Consider the following 20234-nt stretch of genomic DNA (forward strand, 5'->3'; position numbering starts at 1 on the left):
TGGACCCAAAAGTGGAAAAGAAGAAGAAAAATAAAAACAAACAAACGGGGGGGAAGGTAGGCGGGCAAAAACGGCGTTGAGATGAGAGATGAGAAGTTCGGCTCCTCTGGACGCCTGTGGCTGAGGGGCTGAAGCACGGCCGTGCTTGTGCAGGCCGGGACAGATGGCGCAGGAGCAGTCTTCTCTCGGGGAGGCAGGTATCCATTAGCTCCACACAGACTCCCGGCCTCTGCTGCGTAATCCACTGTTTGTGTGGGTTTTTGTGAGCATGGCAGCGTGCGTGTTGGCCACCGTGATGAAGCGCTCTCTGAACACAAGCAACAAATCTCAGGACGTAGCAGGAGAATGCTTCCCTCCTCTAGCCATCAGACGCAAACAAAGAGCCGGTCCAGCGAGTCTCCCGGGGCGACGTTTACACGCATAACATTTTTAAAGAAGACGTGAAATCAAAAGATGGGGAGGAAAAATGCAGCTTTGGATCTTTCTGAATCTTTTTTTGCCTTGTAAATCTTGGGGTGGATGGTTCCGCGGGTGTTTTGATCACTAGTCTGAGCGTGCTCAGTGTGAGAGTGGAGCGTGATGAAGCTCGTTGGGACTTTTACCTTGCTGCTTGTTTCTTGCTTGTGTAAGTAGAGGTAAAAGAAGACCCTGGTGTCAGTGCTTTCACAGGCAGTTTACACAGTCTTCAGGAAATACCTCAAAGAATGCCTTTGTGGGCTCGCTCTCTCTCTCTCTCTCTCGCTCTCTCTCTCTCTCTCTCTCTCTCTCTCACACACACACACACACACACACACTCTCTCTTTCTTTCTCTCCCCTCCACCTGCCCTTTCCCCAGCAGTCATAACATCATAACCTGGGAGGAGAAGGGAAAAACAGCATTGCATGTCAGAAAAGATCCAATTTGGAGTGATGTGCCAGGCTGTTGGAGCCGAGTGCGTGCGTGCGTGCGTGCGTGCGTGCGTGCGAGCGTGCTAGTAAGGCAGAAGGCTGACTAGAGGGTGGGTGGTGGACATTGGTGCAGCTGCCCTGCAGATTTATTCACATTCAGAGGGCCATTACAGTTGACCTTGCATTGCCAGGGAAAGCTTGTGTAAACCAAAACCTAATAAATCAACTTTAACAAGCCCACTCCTGGCCAAGCAGTGCCGCTACGCCAACCTACCAGTGTGGATTAATCCAGCTCCTTCCAGCAAAGATACCTGTAGATTCGATTTTCCTGATTGCATTCCATGAGATGTCAGTGTTATTTAATTGCTCCAGAGAATGCATCTTCCCTCTGCCATGTCCCCCCGCTCTCTCTCAGACACCCGCACGCCACTGCCACCTGCGTCCGCTGGGCTTGCCCTCGCCGTCACCGACACCGCAGCTGAGCTACTGGCTGTTGTGATGGTTGCAATGCATAATTAAAGGGCTTATTAATTTTTTAATTAAACCAGAAACTTGATTAGAGGCTCACCTGGTATTTGAAGAGGGACCGTATTTATTCACACTCTGGATTGGCCGAGGTTTTCTGTAGTTCAATATACTTTAATTCAAATGTGCACTCGCATCATCAATAATTCAGATTGTTGTCGATACATTTCTGTCAGAAGAAAAGTTGGCATATAGCTAGATAATGATGAATTGATGACTGTTTACAAAGCTCATTACTTGGTTATTCTTGTATTATTTTTAACATTCTTTGAATGACTGATGCAAATGTCTACACTTCATACAATGGGAACCCTTTTTCATATGAAAGAGTCACTTGAACAGATAGAGGGGATATATAACACCTTTTTATTTTTTTCTTTTCTCTTCTGCTTGGCCAGGGCATGAGTGACTGGCTGGATAATGTGGAATAGTAATTTTGAGTGGGGCAGCAGTGTTTAGAATGATGTATTCAGACCTGCTTTGACAGGCAGTCAGTCAAGCACTCAGTCTGCAGTTGACAGGTGGTCTGTAGAGGATTGGATGGTCCAACTCTGCACACACACTCCTTCACTGTTGCCACCCATCACAACCCACTCACTCCATCACCAGCCTGGCAGACGGAGCGCTCTGTTTGTTTGTGTGTGTGTGTGTGTGTGTGTGTGTGTGTGCAGGCAGCCTCAGTGTGTTAGCTGAGGCTGGAATACAGGAGGTGAAGTTATCCGGATGTCATATTGCTGAGTTTTGAAGTGCTGCACAGTGGAGCTGATGAATATCAATGCGAGGCGTGTGGCTGATGGCGAGTGGAGCTGACATCATGTCACCCAGTGATGAAAAGCAGTGTAAGATGATGGCGGCAGGACTTCTGACCAGGCCACACGCCTGAGGGAGGGGAGGGGTCTCGGGCCAGGACGGTTTGGGACTGGCCACGCACCTCAGGGAGGGGAGGGGTCTCAGGCCAGGACAGTCCAGGACTGGCCACGCGCCTGAGGAAGAAGAGGGGTCTCGGGCCAGGATGGTCCAGGACTGGCCACGTGCCTGAGGAAGAGGAGGGGTCTCGGGCCATCATGGTCCAGGACTGGCCACGCGCATCAAGGAGGGGAGGGATCTCAGGCCAGAGGGACCCAGGACTGGCCACGCTCCTGAGGAAGGACAGATGTCTCTGGCCAGGACAGTCCAGGACTGGCCGCGGGCTCCTGGACACCCCTGTCCCACACACATCCACTCCATGCAAGGACAGCCTACCAGCACGTCCCCGAAGACGGACCAACAGGCAGTTCACGGGCGAAAGTGATGGATGCTGGGGGAAAAAAACAAAATAAAAGTTGAGTGAGTTTGAGGAGGAGTGATGGCTGTGGAGACGGGTGGTTTTGTGTGATGGAAAACTATGGACTCGGACAAGGCCAGGCTTTCATCCAGCCATTAATCCAGCTTCTGCTCCATCCTTTGCTCCCTGTGTATAATCACCGAGCAGAAGAAACACGGGGTTGGGGGGGCACTGATGGAGCACTGATGCCACGTTCTCTCCAGCAGGCTCTTTTTGTCAGTGAAAATATTCAACCTCAGTTTTAGAGGTCAGCTGTGATATACACATATTGTAATAAAAAATAAATATTTAATTTAAATAAATAGCACTTACTGGGCATTGAAGTGCAGGCTAGCATGTTCTTGCTGTGAAGTTTTATATTTCTGTGCTGAAACTCCTCTACATTCCATCTCTCCGCCCAGCAGATTATTGTCTGGTGAATATATTCACTGAAAGCATAACTTGACTTTTTTGTCGAGTGGCACTTCCTTCAGGAGAGGCGGATGTGTAAATACGAAGCCAGCGAGGGAGATGGCGTCTTTTAGTTACTAACACATTTATTAATGCGTCCCTTCATAACAGAAGTCTTGGTCGAACTGCAGTTTGACCAAGCGTGTGTTCATTACGTACAGTGAAGGAAAAACACCCTGGCCAAAGATGCCTATATTTGTTTTATACTGAAGTCTTATTGAAGTTCTTTCGTCCAGATGTTCATCCAAAGAAGTTGTTTTTCAGATCTCTATAATTGAGCAAAATATGCACAATTAATGCTTCTGGTCATGAACAGATTTCTCCAAGTGTCCCCGTCCTTTAGAAATTCGAAGTGAGCAGACACCACATTGTCCCTGTCCTCTCTAGGCTGCATCTGATACGCTCATATTCCCCACGTCTTCCAGTCGCTGGTGCTGACTCTGGCATTGTTATGGTCATAATTAGAACGCTGATCAAACGGCATCTTTTAATATAAATCTTCCGCCAATGCGTTTTACTTTTAAAATGCCACAGCTGCATTTCCGTTCGGATTACCATTCCGAGGCGCAGCTTTGCGTCATCGTGCGTTTGCCTCTTAATGAGGTCCGGTGCTGGGAAGAGCGGCTGGCGTTTCTTCTTCAGTCACCAGACACTCTGCCACTCTCGTGTCCTCATGTCCATTGGTAATGAATACATTTCACTCCTCTGGAAATTATATTAAAAAGCCCAGATTATTATTGCAAAAATGAACTGGAAGGAGCCATGGCTATATGAAATTCCAGACTGGCAGTTATAATAATAGAACCTTGGCAGCTCGTGTTCAATTATGGATTTTGCTTGTGTGATTGGATAAGGTGAGACCGATGGACTCGTGATTTAATAATTTACGGATCACATTACAGTTTGCATAATTGCAGAAGCAAGCGGTGGGGATTATTGTACGGGCAGTCAGAAGTGGGCTGAACACCGAAGTGCCTCAGACTGAACACGTCTTGCCGTTGGGGCGTAGCGGCAGGAGACCGGCGTGCCTAGCTGACTGCTCTGCGGTGCAGGGCACTACCGTGAATCCCTGACCGATGTCTCGTTAAAACGCCAGGGGACAGGAACGCCGAAGTGGCTTGAGTTTCCGCGTGCGCTCAGGTAGCAGATGGACACTCAGGACAGACAGACACAAGCCACTCCATCCGTTTAACAGGCGTGGTGCACATTTATTTATTGAAAATATCCTCCTGCCTCAGTGTGAGGAGAAAAAATGTGTTGGCTTCCACAGTGTCATTTGTTCTCTGGTTGTATTGCACGATCAAATAACACCTTTTGTACTTTGAGAGTTATCCTTCCCCTTAGCTCCTCAAATGTGAGGTGTCTGAATGTTGAGTGACATGGTGAGTCCCCATGGCAACAGTGCCGAGAGTCTCTTGCCACTCATTGACGCCCCCTGTCCTAATTTAGACCTTCAGATGTTCGATGGGGGAGGAAGCCGGTCTGGGGGTGAACAGCCTGTACTGGCCCACTGCCTGCGGTCTCATAAGAATGCACCTTCTCGCTCTTTGAGCACCTGCAGTATGCTGGTTTACTTCATTTTGTGTGTGTGTGTTTGAGATGGGGGTCAATAAACAGCTGTTAAGATTGCACGTTTTCCACGAGTCCAACATCCTCCTGCAGAGATGTTCCGGCGGATCATCAATCCTCTATCCCGCATCTCATGGTCGGAGATAAGGAGGCGGGGAGGGCAGATGAATACATCTGTATTTGTGTAGCAGGGCTCATGCAGACTGACTTTTTAAAATCCATTTCTGTTGTGTCCTAATTATACATTAAAATGCAGAATGCTGGAATGCTGCCATTGCTCCAGCTGTGTGTCTGCTGTAGAAAGATTTTAGTCTGGGGGAACGACCCTGAATCTGGTGGTTACGTCCTCAGCAACCAGAGACTGTTTGGGTTTGAGGTGAAGATTCAGCTCTCTTGGACAATGAAAGCTTGGTATTACTAGTTTGGTTCTCTCTTTTTAAAAAATGTGAAAAGCTAATATTCATTTAAATATTTTTTAAACATATGCTTCGCTGATTTGACCATTCCTGTAAGTGGGCAACATCTGGGGGTGTCCGAATTATTCTTCACAATGGAACCATACACACCTTGCACAAAACACACAGCTCTGGCATGGTGAGTCGGTTTATCTGGAACGTGCTCTCAGTGCCTCGTGCAAAATGTATTTTGCTCTGCCAAACTATTTGTAATATTTTTTCTTTTATATATATATATATATATATATATATATATATATATATATATATATATTTATTTCTTTTCGAACAGTGGTGACTCCCAGACTACTATCACCTCAGTCCCCAGTCTTACCGTCGCCTGTACTCTGTTCATAATGATTAGAAGTCTTAAAACAGTGGGGTTTACTCGGCTACGGCTCAGGAAGCCAGCAGCCATGGTGCTTATTTGTGTCTGTCCATTTCATTAGCTTTTAAGGACGAGGCAGAAAACAAAATAACGAGGTTACGCTTCACAGATGATAATAAGAGGCTGAAAGAAAGAGAGAGAGAGAGTAGACGAAGTAAGAAAAAGATATTATTGCTCCAAAAGGAGAGAGAGCAAGCAGCTAGCCAGGTTCAAAGCAGCTAATGGGAACATCTCATGCAAAACTAAATAGACTTTTGCGTTGCGGTGAAGTCTTTTCACTGCTATATTCCAGGGTGCCGCATGCGTTCTTCTAATAACTCACACATTGAAGCAAAGCCTTTTTATGAGGCTGTAACCCAGAAACACAAATAAGAGAATTAGTATGGAAGTAGCACCATTAACACATCTGGGGTTACAGTTAATGGCTTTTATTATTTAGTTCCTTAAAAACATTTTCCAATGAGCTCGCACGCCATGGTGTGAATCACTGCAATAAACACTCATTTCACCTCTTGCGTGAGCCCAAACAGTGGGCACGGATACATTCTGTTGTCATAAAGTAACAGAACGCTGTTTATATTGGTCCAGTTACCTGAGCACAGCACATTATGGAAAGTGAAATTTAAACTGTAAACAACAAATTGGCTTTTGAAGATTCCCATAAGAGGAACCTGAACCAGTGACACAGCAGATGTCTTAGTTTACTGACCATCCAGGTGGCCACAATTTGGTTTAAATTTTTTTCTCTTTCGTGGTTGATGTGCATTTTTTGTGTTTGTTGATGTGTTGATGAAAGTTCAGCTGTCTTTGCAGATCAAGTCACATGTAAGTACTTATGTGTAAGGTTTATTTGGACTGAGTCAGGGTAATGGCGTTTCCCTTCAGGATGACAACTCTGTTGAGCTCTGGTCCACTTTTAATTAGGGTGTCCCATCAGAGACTGGAAGCCACGCTTCCTATTTCCATCCTGTTTGAACTGCTCTCCCAGCAGTGAGTGTACGGCAGCGGAAGACCCACATCTGCAGTCCCGCCTTGTGCCAAGCGACGCTGTGTTCTCCCTCAACACCTTGCTTCCTTAAAATAACCTCTGTGACTCTCCCAAGCAACACTTATTAATGGAAATCAGGACTGGTCTGGGTGGTAATGGAGCCCGAGACCAGTTCCGAGGCTGTGCCACATTCCCAGTGTAGTGAAATTAAGCGAACTGTCACTTGTAATTGGGCTTCTCTGTGTGCCTCAGTGTATGTCCTCACACACTCTGGAGAGGCGAGAGATCTTGGCCAGATTTTCCAGCATAACTCCTGAGAGGCTCTGTGGAGAATTCTGTATTCAACACAGCAAACTTTGGTAGAGATTTATTTTCTTTTTCTTTTTTTTTTTTCTTGCAGCATGTCTTTCTTTTTTGTAAATGAAAAAGTTTTAATCTGCTGTAGAGTAGTTAATGTTCAGTTTGAGCTCCTGACTGGCGTGCGGCGTGCTGCTTTGGCATGAGGTTAGTGTGGGTTTGTTCAGGCTGATAACAGCATCTAACTCACTAGAAGACATGAGATTGGATCCAACCCTCCACTAAGCTCACCAAGAACATGGGGGTGTTCTGCTTTTTGTTTGGGGAGCTGGCCCATCAGCTCTCTTCTGTGCTCCAGGTCTTCTCTCTCTTTTTATCTAAAAACACATAACATACTCATTACTTTATTTATTCTGCCCCAGTGTAAAAAGATTTTTTTTTTATGAAAAGATAATTTTTTTTCTGTCTGAGAGATAGAGAAGTTCTCCTTCCCCAAGGCAAGGTGAGGCTTGAATGTTTGTGTTGGTGTGGGCTGTCTAGTGAAACCTGTGTGTCATAGAGACCACCTCAGTTCTGGATGCAGCCTTGAGATCCATCATTCACCTTCTGTTAACCAAATAGACACACATTCCTAAGCGTTTGAGAGATGTGAAGAGCTTTTGTTCTTCTTGTCCATTACGGCCGCCTCATTCACACACGTATGCCTTCCGTCCCCGCTGACGAGTTGCCACCTGAGGAAACTTCAAAGTATTTAGTAGGTATTCGTGAACAGGAGCACGCAGTGTGGAGAAAGCAACGCGTTACCTGCACGTTTAGAAGGGCTGATCTTATCAGGTTGGAACTACTAGAAGCAGAGATGCGCTCTTGTTCAACAGAAGCAGGTATGCAGTCTCGTCGCTGTTACGCTCTACGCCCCCCTCTTTGCTCTCCACTCCGCTGCCCCCATAACGTCAGCCGTGTGGAAGTACATTTCTGTGTGGAGACTTTTTCTCAGTCCAGTGCACTCTGCTGGGGGGATTGAGTTGTAATTGTAACAGCCACAAAGGTTTCGGCCATGCTCTGCTGGTACCTTGTTCTGTTAGCCATATCAGACTAGCATTCATGTAAAATTTACTGCCATTAATGATTCAGCTTTTGTATTATATAAGATCATGCGTATAGTGCTTTGTAATATGTACCTACAAAACCACTATGCCTGTGGTTATATTCCAGGCCTGAGCTGTCCCTGGCCTCCTCTCTGGGCCTTTCTAACTTAGTAATTAGGGTATAGAGTGATATTGGTAGGGGTTTGCTGTCAGGGCCAGAAAGTTGTGCAGAGCTCAGCTCAATAATAAGGGCCTCGTAAAAGAATGCAGTCCCAGTGGTGTTTTTGGAAGGTGCCGTTGTCTCTTTGAGAAACCACTCTGATGTTTATTGATATCTCTTGCTCATTGATTTGTCTGGCCCCAGGACTATTATGGGCTTGTTTCCTGAAAAAAAAGAAGAGAAAAAATGGGAAGAGCCAGGGGACTGATTGTCATGGATACCACCTTTAGTTTTTATTCAACCTATTACATATGATGGAAACCATTTATGGAGGAAACAGAATGTCTGTACGAGAGACTATAGTTCTACATGATGAAAAAAAAAAGAAAAATTATGCCAAATATATTTGAACTAACCCAGTCTTTAGTAAAGACCACATATGTCTTCAGCCACACAAATCTCCCATTTATAGCTGATTTCGTGGTTTGGACAACTCTGGGATAGACAATTTCTCTGCCTGGGACAAAATAAATTTTCAGTTTTTGTTATTTAGCACAGTGAAAACCGCCGATGACAACAACAATATGGCGGCATGTTTTTGACTTTACAGGCAAATTTGTTCTTTGGTTTTATAGATTTTGTTCTCTCCCCATTTTTCTTCATTTTTCTCCTGTATTTCTAGTCCGGCGTACGTCGAAACTCCTGCCTGGGGAACAACTTTAAAGTGCGCGCCATGGGAATGAAGGAGAATGAGTCTTTTTCATCTAAAGACTCAACCATCGTAGATAATAAAAGCTAAACTATTTTCATCAATTCGTAACATTCCTAATAGTAATAGCTTCCTTATTAAGTGAATGTGTTCCGTTATGGAATACGTCCTCCTCTAGTGGTTTTATTATGCTTCATTTTTGTATGAAGCCTTTAGGGACATTTTAAAAGAACTGGACGTGACACTTTGGGCAGACCAGATAAAACTACAATGACTGCTGTTTAATGGAGCCGTTTATGGTGTTTATGTTTAAAATGAAGGATGTGTAACGGATCTTTCAATGGAGATGGTAGGAACCGGATCTTTGGATTATGTCCGACCATGTCTCCCAACAACACCACCACCTGCCAGACCTTCTGACAGCCACCTTTGAATGACGGCGCTTTTAAGCTCTTGCTAAGTAGATTGAGCTTTCTTTGCTTTCGTATTGCTTGAATGATGCTAAAAGTTTTCGAGCAGGGCGGGAGATCGATGCTTGCTCTTAAGAAGACGTCTGCTCTTGCTTGACATGGCGACTGTGCTTTAGAAGATGAGAAGTAAGGTCTCAGCATGTCTGCTACTGCCTAATTGATTTTGGGCTCACGCTAGATGAGGTGCCTCGGTCTATCCTCACTGCCAATTTCTTGATTGCAAATTCTGATGTCAAAGAATCTGGCCATAATCACACACTTGTGATGATGGGAGAATCGCTGCTAATCAAATGTTGCTCAGTGTGCCAGTAGTCATTGTGGGGAAGCAATCAGGAAGAATCTGTTAAATGGCATGTTCAGAAGATGAGAATACACTTACTGCCTTCTCTGTACACAATCACTCTTACCATGTTCTGTGTGACGCACTGCTGTTATGCGCTGGCATTTTATGCCTTGTGTTTTGATTACATTCATCATTCTGGTTTGGATTTTTTTTATATCGTTTTCCTTGAAAAGGGAAATATCCATGGGAATATATCCATGCTGGGGAAAAATATATATGTTGCTTATCTCTGATGATGTGAAGTCCAAGAAATGATAATTAATGATAACCTTGGTAAGAACATGTATTTTCTCACTTTTTAATCCGTTCTAACACATTCTGTGACAGTTGTGGACTGAACAGCAGCGCTTGTCTTTGCTTTGTGTGAACTGTAAATTGCAGCACCTTAATTGCACCATCACATTGCCCTAAAAGCAAAAATCATAGTGTAAAAATGTCATATCTCTTTTGGCCATACAGAAGCTGGTGGTATTAGTACAGTAGTTCATTATGTCTGCAGGTACATTGGAGGGGGCGGAGCTGTGGGTAGGCAGTCCTCAGCTTTAATAAGCGAGTGTGCTATTTAATAATTGAGACCGATCAAAACACATGCTTCACGTCCATATTTAAGGTGAATGGAGGAGGGTGTGTTAAAACAATGATGGTATATTCTAAAGAACAAGAGCTATAAAAAGACATAGGGGACTGTGTTGCGGTAAGTAGTTGGAAATAAGTACAATTGTCTTTCATTAATTTTATTTTGCTTCGGCATTGCAGAAAATGAACCTCTTAGTGAGTTTCTACCAACTTAGTGAATCAGTATGCTGTGGTAGGTCTTCCCAGGTAATATAGGCCTGTCAATCATATCTGTAATGCAATCTAGAGGGTGTTGATGTTCTCTCTCTCCATCCTGTCGAGAAGAGTAAATAAGGCTGATAGTCTGGGGAAAAGTAACATGACAAGATTTATCCCAGCATGCCACTGAACTCTACCACCGTGGGTCTCGGAAAGCCATTCTGATTATGTTTTGCATATTAACTGGAAGTATGGAAAACAGCCAAATTGGTTGTCATTTAAGCTTATGAAATAAATTCAGTTCTCCAAAATGAAATAAACATCATTGCTATGGGAGCAACAAATTTCTTAAATTGATAGACACACTCAATTTTGGCGTCCTTGTTCAGTGTTCATCATGAGACCCATATCAGAAATGCCTGAAAGCAATGAATACATTTTATCATACTTTATATTGTTGTATGTACTGCTATTTCTGTCTCTTTCTCTGCTCACTGAAACATGACATTTCTAAAAAAGATATCAGTATTAATGTTTTCATGGCGGTCTGCTGTTTCTGCACATTTTTTTATTAATTTCCTTCTTGATATGCTGAACGGTTGTGTCCTCTGTAGATGGTTGTTGTTTTGTTGATGTGTGTTCACATCTATTGCTCTCTAAGGTTAGCCTAGCGGTAACTCAGGCCGTTGGGCTGTGTTGGGGGTGTTCAGTAGTCCTGATCCGTCTGCACAGGACTGCACGCAGTGTGCAGTAGTGGCGACTGTGTCAACAGGCGTTGGAGAGGGTCAACCCCGTGACTGCACTGACATTTGCAGATTTCCGCAGTGACCTTTCTGCAGTACTGGGACTAATCCAGTCCATATTCCCATTGGGAGTGTGTGTGTGTGTGTGTGTGTGTGTGTGTGTGTGTGTGTGTGTGTGTGCGCGCGCGCGCGTGCGCGCTCGCTCGCGCCAGTCCTTTGGGCCCTCAGGCTTCAGTCTCAAACTGGAGATGCACAGATTTGACTGCTGTGTTTAACTGTGCACCAGACTCACTGCCTCTTCCCCACCACTCTCCCTCCTTGCAGTTCACACCTGCGTCCTGTAGAGGGCAGTCTATGACTGCGGCTGGACCCGTACACTCGGGTCTCTCTGGCTTGGCTCTGTGTGCTCTATGTGTTTTAGAATGCTGTACAAACTATGCTATATCTGATGGAAAAATAACAGGCTGTGGCAGTAAACGGACCCACGTCCTTGTTGTGAGAATCTGGGGCTGTGTAAGTCTGTGTCTGTTGGGTGTTCCATGATAAGAAAATAGTGGATTGTAGCAAACTCACATTAAATGATTTCTGTATCATACTAATGGGATTTAATATAAACTGCTTGTCAGCACAGATGCACATTGATCCTGTTTTTCACGCCTCTGGGGAGGTTGTAGGTTGGCAGGGATGTTTTTGCTCAGAAACACATGCTTCTGTTCTGAAGGCCTGGTATCTAATATGATCTGAAAACGGGCCCTAAATAATGGATGTGAGGAGCAGGTGGAGGGGCATTGATTTATACCCGCAGGTTTTTTCCTGGGTTTGATAGGATTGGCCAAATGTCATTACTCTGCTGGTGGCAAGGGTATGAACTGTAATAAACTTTGATAGTGATGGGCAAGTGTTAGGGCGCCATTCGCTGGTCTCACACACAGCCGTGTCACAGATTTGGAAAGAATGACACCTCCAGTGGTGAAGACAGCAGACGGCGTGCGCAGCAGTGTAGACGTGCTTCCTACGTCGGATGTGCAGGTGGACACGCTGGGGACCCCAGACAGAGGAACCTGCCCTCTGTGGTCACTCGCTGCTATTGCAGCACTAGGTATTTAAAAAGTTAAATGAAAGTGCCTTAATATTCTGTTTGGGTGTTGTGGTGTGTGTCTCTCTCTCTCTCTCTCTCTCTCTCTCTCTCTCTCTCTCTGTGTGTGTGTGTGTGTTTGAGCTTCCACACTTTTTTGAACTTTCTTAACTGCAGGCAATCAATCAGGCTGTACAACTCAGCAGTTTAACAATTTCAACTAACTCTTATGATGGTGTTGCTGCTTAATATTTTTTATTTCATTAATGCTACAAAACAAGCAACAAATCGCATATAAAATGCTAAACACCCCACTCTAGTTATTTCATACCATGTTTCTCTGCTATAATACCAAACGATCTAGCTATTCCTGCAGACCCCCAATTCATTATAGTAAAGTGAATCATTCAGCCAGAAGTGATATCTTGTATAAATGTTGAGTCACTAAGATCTGAGGCCAGGTCTAGGTTGCCATACGTATTTAGTTTTACACCTTCATCTTATGTTATGCTCATACTGAATGATCACTTATCTTATTTAAGACCCCCATCATCTGATACGTGCTGTTCAGTGAACAGGGGTGTGTTTGTATGAACTCTGAAGGTGAAGTGTTTATCTCAGAAGTCCTGAAGTGTCGTTTGTTAGTTGATAATGTTTTCAAGATATAGCTAAACAATTGTTTATTATTCAGGGAGCCTGTTTACTTGCTTCTATTTAGCTTTTTATTTTACGATTTTTTGATAGTGTGTTATTTGCATCTCATATTCAAACGGACCTTTCTGGAAAGCTCTGTGGAATAGTTGTCAATTACTCCATTGTTTTGGAGCTGCTGACTTCATTAGGGAATCGAGATGCGTTTGGCAGCTGGGGGGCAGAAGCTCAGTCTGTACTAGAGTTCTCCTGCACGCACTCACCAGGGGAAATCTATAGTAATACTCCCTGTGATCAGGCAGATTGGAGGAAATCTTCATTAGAAATTCCTAATGGCACCAATGAGGGGCTTGAGCAAAGACAGATTTGTTGTAGAAGTGTGTCAGTAGAAAGTTCAAGAGGACTTGTTAATTCTCTCCTCTTCATTCATGTCAGCAACCCCCCCCCCCCTTGAAGGTAAAATCACTTTTTATGGTACAGCACAAGTGCTTTGAGGGCTTTCACTCGTGTCCTTGTCATATTTCATTGAACTGAATAGGCAATTGTGCTCATTTACGGTATGATAAACCTCTTCACGCTTGCCCACTAACCAGCGCCACATTATCTATGAGTTTATGGAGTTTATATAGCCCCATTGACCACACACTGCTGGACGAGAGCGTGTCACTCTGAGATCTCCTCAGCTGAGCGTACAGGCTCCTCTCCTGTACGGCCCCGGTTTCCTGCAGCGCTCTTTGTATTCTGGTGATTAGACTCATGGGAATTTGTGTCCACGGGGAGAATATCATCGGCGTCACTGGCGCGTGGCCGGCTAGGCCGACCGTTTCGCATGTTAATCGCGATGCCTCGATCTCGACCAGGAAGAGACGATCTGAGCGCGTGCGGGGTGGGGGAAGGCTGTCTCCCCTCCCCCCGGAAGAGGTGGAGCACTCCAGACCCTGCCCTTATCGCAGGGATCTGATGTCATAGTCAGGGTGTCTCACCGAATGGAAATGTGGTCCAGCCACGACCTTCGCCGGCCCGCCGAGTCCTTTCAAGTCTTTTCGGGGCGGCCGCCTTGCGCGGCGGGAACAGGCGGATACCCCGCGTTGCCGTGCCTCGTGCGGCCGCGGATTTAGAGAAGGACCAATCAAAGCTTCGACCCTGGTGATGTGAGGGTAATTTGAAATTGATAAACATTTATTTGATGATAACAACTGGGAGACCTCAGGCAGTTATTAGCCAAGATGATATTGCTGATTTGGTGATGAGTCTTTGCAGTCGACCACAAAATGCCTACCGAGAGGCTATTCATTGTAAAAAATTGAAGTCATTATAGATAAAGAACAGAGCACTCCTATTCTTCCATGCTTGTGAAACACAAACCAAGCAGGATTAGGATTAGATCTTTAGGCAGAGATGGCCATGCTGCTCCACAGCACACGGAGGAAGTTACGCCCTGCGCACGCCCTACGCACGCCCTGCACACGCCCTGCGCACGCCCTACGCACGCCCTACGCACGCCCTACGCACGCCCTGCGCACGCCCTGCGCACGCTGCATCACCATGACCCCCGAGGGCCACAGGGCACTGGGGCTTCAGTGTACCTTCACTCCATGATTGAAACAGGAGCCAGACCTACGATTCATTACAATCTCTCTGGCTATTCATGCCACGCCTACTTTCTTGCATCCTGCTACGTTTTGGCGTTGTGTGCGTGCATGTGCGTTTGCAGCCGCTTGTGTGGGCAGGTGTGTTTGTGATGATTAGAGAGTGACGGACAGGGCCGTAGAGCAGAACAGACTGTCAGTATGGCAGCCTTCCAACACGCTGGGAAAGACGGGGAAGGCTGGGCAGGTCTGCGTTAATATTTGTAGCTATTGATCGACAGTAATGTGCTTTCCCATCCATTTTCCTCTTTGCACATATTGGGGGTAAAAGGCAGGAAGCATCTGCAGTAAATATTCTTTTTTCCCTCTCCATCTGTTTTTTATATTTGTTTTTTTTTTCTCATGTATTCAACGCCCAGCGTTCCTACCTGACCTTGTGGTGATGTAGGGTTCCTACCTGACCCTGTGGTGATGTAGGGTTCCTACCTGACCCTGTGGTGATGTAGGGTTCCTACCTGACCCTGTGGTGATGTAGGGTTCCTACCTGACCCTGTGGTGATGTAGGGTTCTTACCTGACCCTGTGGTGATGTAGGGTGTTGGGTCAGGTGGCAGAGCTTTCAGACCGCCATCGAGCACCTTCTTCAGAATGTGCAGGCCACCGCAGAACAAGCGTTTAAAGTTTCAAAATTTTGTGAGTCAGAAATAAGTCTGTGTATGCGCGTAACCTGGAGTTCTTCCACACATTTACAAATAATGTGCAGATTGTTAAACACCTTGAAAGCAAGTGGTTCAAAAACCTGGCGTGTTTGATAAAGAAACCACTTGAATTTTTTGTTAATGAGATGTAATTCTGTGTAATGTACATCTTTAATGACATGTTCAGATCCTTGTTTGTCTTTATCTAATTATGACAAATGGTAAGCATAAAAATGGTGAAGACTCCTTTTCCCCAATACAAACAGCCAAACATGTTTCTAAATGTAACGTGATTTGTGCACGTCGATTTCCCCCGTAAGCTGTTAGTTGGGTAGAAACACACATTTCCCCCAAATCTCATTACTGAAGCATTATGCAGTCCGATCATGTCTTGAAAGAATCTGCATGTAGTTGGATAATGTATTATGTCTGAGTCAGACACAGTCATAAGAGTTCACCTGCTGCTGAAATCATCAAACATCTGTCCTCACTTTATTGCAGCCTTACTTGTCATGCATATTTAGTAGCATTTTCTCTTTGGGTTCCTCTCTTACTCCATCATCTCCCTGTGCATTTGTTTGAATAGAGAAAGACCGGCCGAGAAAACGAATGGAGTAGATTGCTCGATAAAGAGATCACAAACAACACAGGCATTTGCTTGTGTAAAGAAACAGGCTTGTCTCTTCCCGTGGAGACCGTGTTGTCTCTCCCCCTCCATTGTCTCCGAACCTGCTCCATGTCTCCAGGGTCTGGAAGTCCAGACACTCAGGCTGCTGCAGCAGATCGAGCTGGAACTGAGCTTCAGGAAAGGGGGCGGGGCTTCATCCTACCTCACGGGTCACCGCTGGTGCTCAGGAGAGCTGCCTGCACAGGACTGCCTCTGTGTGGGAGCCCTGCTGACCGAGGTGCCCAAGTTGACCAAAATAGAGCCAACTCCCCCACCGCGGGCACCCCACCACGCCTGACAGGCCTCGGGCCCACTGTACGCCCCCTCAAAAAGCGCCGGTGGGAGGAGGAGACGGCGGCGGGCGGCCCCCACTGGGGAGGCACGTCTCAGTGAGCAGCGCACTCTGCCTGTCTAACAGTCCGGTCCATTATCCCGCTGGTGCCTGTCTGTCTTCCGGGTTCACCCGTCGTCTTATTGTCGCCACTGCAGCGCGACGGTGGTGCGCTATCATGGAGCCGAGGTACGCAGGGCCCTGTGGTAAGAAGCAACGGAAGAAAACAGAGTTGTACTTCAAGTTTGCTTGGGTCCATCTGAGGAGTGACAGCATGACGTCCACAGAGGACCCCATGAGCTCTTGTGGTGGGGCCGAGCGTGGCGAGCGTACCTGAGAGGTGTTCCCCACTGGTGGATGCCCCGTTGTTAGCTACATATCCACCAAAAAAAATAAAAATAAATAAATAAAGCACACACAAGTGTCTGAGCACGGAGAACAAAGCACAGGGGATTCGGTACAAAGATAGCACTGTCAAAGGCTCATGAGTCTGGTGCAAGTAACATGCTGGTTGAGTCATTTTGTGTAGGGTGCAATTAGAGCAGCCGAGGGTAAACATTTGAAGTTGAGGTTTGTTCATATTGTGTTTCCACCCACTTTGCCTCAGTGTGCAGACTATCTGTGTTCCTGGGCCTCATTACCATGTATCCAAGCTCTCAACAAATCCCTCTGTAGCGAACCTTTAGGATTCTGTCTCCCTTCTTCTGAGTCATCCTCCCCACCATTGTCTGCATCTGAATGAGAGATGGAGGAAAGGCGGAGCAGGATGGCGGTGCTGGGAAACCTCTAATGTCCGTCTGCACCTCCGGCCGCATGACTCTGCCTCTGACTTCTGGACGCCGGACGGACGGAGGCTCTGATTATCCAGTGGGAGTAACATCATTATCCAGACTGGCCCCCCGGTGCTCACCCCCCGAGGTGAACTGGTTTGCTTGCTTTCTGCCGGTTAGCACGGCAGTCGCGTCCCAGGGTGGTGACCCGGACCTGCTTTCGGTTCCGCAGGGGCCCGGTCCGCTGTCTGTCAAAAGACCAGCGACGGCGATGCCAAATAAACCGCGTGGAGAGAGGCCCGCAGGAGCGGCAGCGTGGCTCGGGAGGGAGCAAACACGCTGGCACAAACTGAAACATCTTGTGCATTCCAGATGCCTGTATTTGTAGTGAGAGAACGCTGCATGCATATCTTGTGCTTAAAGGATTAATGGTACAGCCGGCTTTGGGAGAGGCAGGCGTGTCTCCCTTGTTGATGAATGCTTCTATCTGCAGGCATTAGGTGTTTTATTTTTCACGCGGCTCGGCCGGCACCTCCGCTCGGGCCCCGCGGCCTCCGTGGCCTCCGTGGGGGTCGCGGGCTGGCGTGCGGCCCCTGTCGGAGCACGCTCGTGCGGCTAAGGAGCGATGACTGAGACCTCAGCGGTCTCGGGCGTGGCGTTTGGGGCGAGAGATGGACATGGGCTCGGCGTGGAAAGGTCACGCCTGTCGCTCAGTTCGTCAGCGCCGCCCCCCAGCGTGTGGACGCACTCGCACACAAACATCTGCTTACCAACAAATACGGATTCTTTGTCTTCCCTATAACCACCTTCATATGCAGATGCTAATTTATGGGCTGCAGTATGCCGCGCACTTGTATGCATGTTCGTATTGTTTAGAAATATTATTTTCCATCTGTATTCAGTAGACAATCATTAACTCTAATAAAATGGATCACCTGCTTCAAATGTTCTGCAGGTGTGGCATGTTTGCTCATATTCCTCACCCCACTTCATTAGCAAATCACCTCGAGCCTTAACAAAGACCGATTGCCTCACCTGCTCACTGTCAGCGCAGCGCCTCTGTTTGCTGTTCGGGGCTCTCCAAACGAGCACCTCCATCTTATTTCAGCACGTCCCCTGCTCAGGGCCGAGCTGACTGCGAAGGCCCACTCCTGGGTTCCGCAGCCCCCCTGCGAGTCCTCGGGGGGCCCCGGAGCCAGCGTGGCGCCGGCTGTGGACCAGGCAAGCCGCCACGGCCCAGACAAGTCTCCATTCAACAGGCTAATTAATCTTGCTTTTGTAGGAGTGCTCATGCCAGGCCTGCCCGTAGCCAAGCTGCTGACGCAGGCCTTCCGAAGTTGGGGGCTTTCATTTACAGGCAGTTAAAGATCTCCACGTCGGTTAATAGGTGGGAGCCGGCACAGCGCTGGTGATGAATAGGTATTTCTAGTACTATTGAGTGGACGGAGGACTAAGATGGAAGTGATTTAATGGTGTGGATATGAAGAGAAATGGCTTTTGTTTGCCCAGATCTCAGGCTGTATGAGTCCAATAAGAGCTGATTAGGAGAATAGGTCTTTCAAGTTAGAGATCCATTGCTTCGTCTGCATGTTCCGATGGAAAACCAAAGAGTGCCCATCCTGTCAGACTTATCAGGTGGGAAGATATGGGCAAAACATGAATATTTGCTCTCTAATAGCACAAGTCTTTTGTCTGCCTTGACACCTCCGAACAATTTGAAGTTATTCCTCTGTGGGAAAACAGCAGAGAGATAAAACAAACGTGACCCTGTCCAGGTATGTGAGCTAAATAATGCAGTGGAACTGACACATTTGTGTGGTGCCTGACTTACTGTGTTCGGGGGTTCCTCAGGCACAGGTAAGGCTGCCTGCCCGTACGTGCCTGCTCACCTATGCAGATGTGCTCGGGGTTGTGCACGAATGCGTGCATGTGTTTACGCATGTTGGAGAGCTTCGGGTTTTGCTTCCCGCATGTACGCGATGCCGGGCGGCACCGCGTCCCGGTCGCCGCGGCTGGGAGATGCGCAGCCCCGGCAGAGAGACTGAAACCTCGTCTGCTCTGCTGTAGCACCATTAATCATGGTGGAACTCCACTCCCGAGCCCGGCGGCCCGGTGGACCAGCATCGGAACATCATCTGCCATCGCTGCACAGCTCTGCCACTCCCCTGCAGGGACATGACTTTAGCTGCCGGTGGTTAATTCACTGCGCTAGCTACGCTCGCCATCACTAAGCTAAGCTGTCTCCCCCTGCGTCTTTCCCCTCCCCCTGTTTGGTTGTTTGATTGTCTGTCTCTGTGTTACGGCTCCCTCTCTCTCTCTCTCTCTCCCTCTCTCTGTATCCCCCTATCCCTTCATCACTCTGTGTCGCTCTCCCTGGCTCTCCTGACTCCCCAGCTGTCTGTGCGCCGTGCTGGCCCACTGGCGGAGAACTTGTGCTGTTCTCTTGATTTTCCTCCTCTCGGCCCGGGCTGCTGGGTCTGAAATCGAAGGCCTCGGATCATTTGCTGTAAACAGCGGATGATGGAGAAGACTTTGTTTGCCGTGCCTCTGGGAACGCGGTCGGGTTGAATTAGTGGCGCGAGCCAACGCGGGTCGAGCGGTGTTCGGGCCGGCTCGCGCGAGCTACCTGTGTTATCTGGGTTCGCTCTCCACAGAAGGAGGAAGGTGGACTGTGAAAGAAAGAGTCAGCAGCCTGCCAGTGTTCCAGAGCTGACATCAGAAGGCTCGCTCATTTATTTCCCCTCTCCCTTCCTCCAGTTTAGTTAGCTTGTTACTGGGCCTCTTCTGTCTCCGCGCAGGAGAGAGCGAGAGAGGCAGAGCAAAGAGTAGAGTTCATTAGACCCATACACTGCAATCAATGCAACTGCCAGTCCGCCTAAGCCCAAATAAGATCCGCTGTGATTTACCTTTTCACTGGGCCTCTTGTTTACTCACACATGACATTGTGTGGATATGCTAAAAAGTGCAGCTCGTTCCGATGAGGCTCCTTTGCCCTTCAAGGCAGCGGTGAAGGTCAAGTCTGCCTGTACTCGTGCTCCCATGCATATTGCATGGGAGATGCCCACCAGGACCTTTTCAGTTTGAGCCGAGTCCAATTGACTTCTTCTATATGATGAGTCAAGCAGCCGGGCGCGGTGTGTTCCAGGGCAGTGTGTAGAACTCTGCACCTGCCCGGAGCAGGCTGGCACCGGGCTGTCTCGCAACACACCGCATCAGTTGGAGGTTATGTGGGAGCTCCTGTGTAGGCAGGGAGAGCTTGTCATTTCTTTCAAAAGCGAAAAAAAAA

General features: G+C 47.2%; 1 protein-coding gene across 8 annotated transcripts in view; it reads left to right on the forward strand.

Annotated features, from left to right (window-relative positions):
- The window catches only part of diaph2 (diaphanous-related formin 2), a 346005-nt gene that overhangs the window by 53350 nt on the left and 272421 nt on the right, over window positions 1–20234 (forward strand). The window lies entirely within an intron of this gene.

This window comes from Brachyhypopomus gauderio, chromosome 11 (assembly GCF_052324685.1).
Source record: "Brachyhypopomus gauderio isolate BG-103 chromosome 11, BGAUD_0.2, whole genome shotgun sequence".
Taxonomy (NCBI): domain Eukaryota; kingdom Metazoa; phylum Chordata; class Actinopteri; order Gymnotiformes; family Hypopomidae; genus Brachyhypopomus; species Brachyhypopomus gauderio.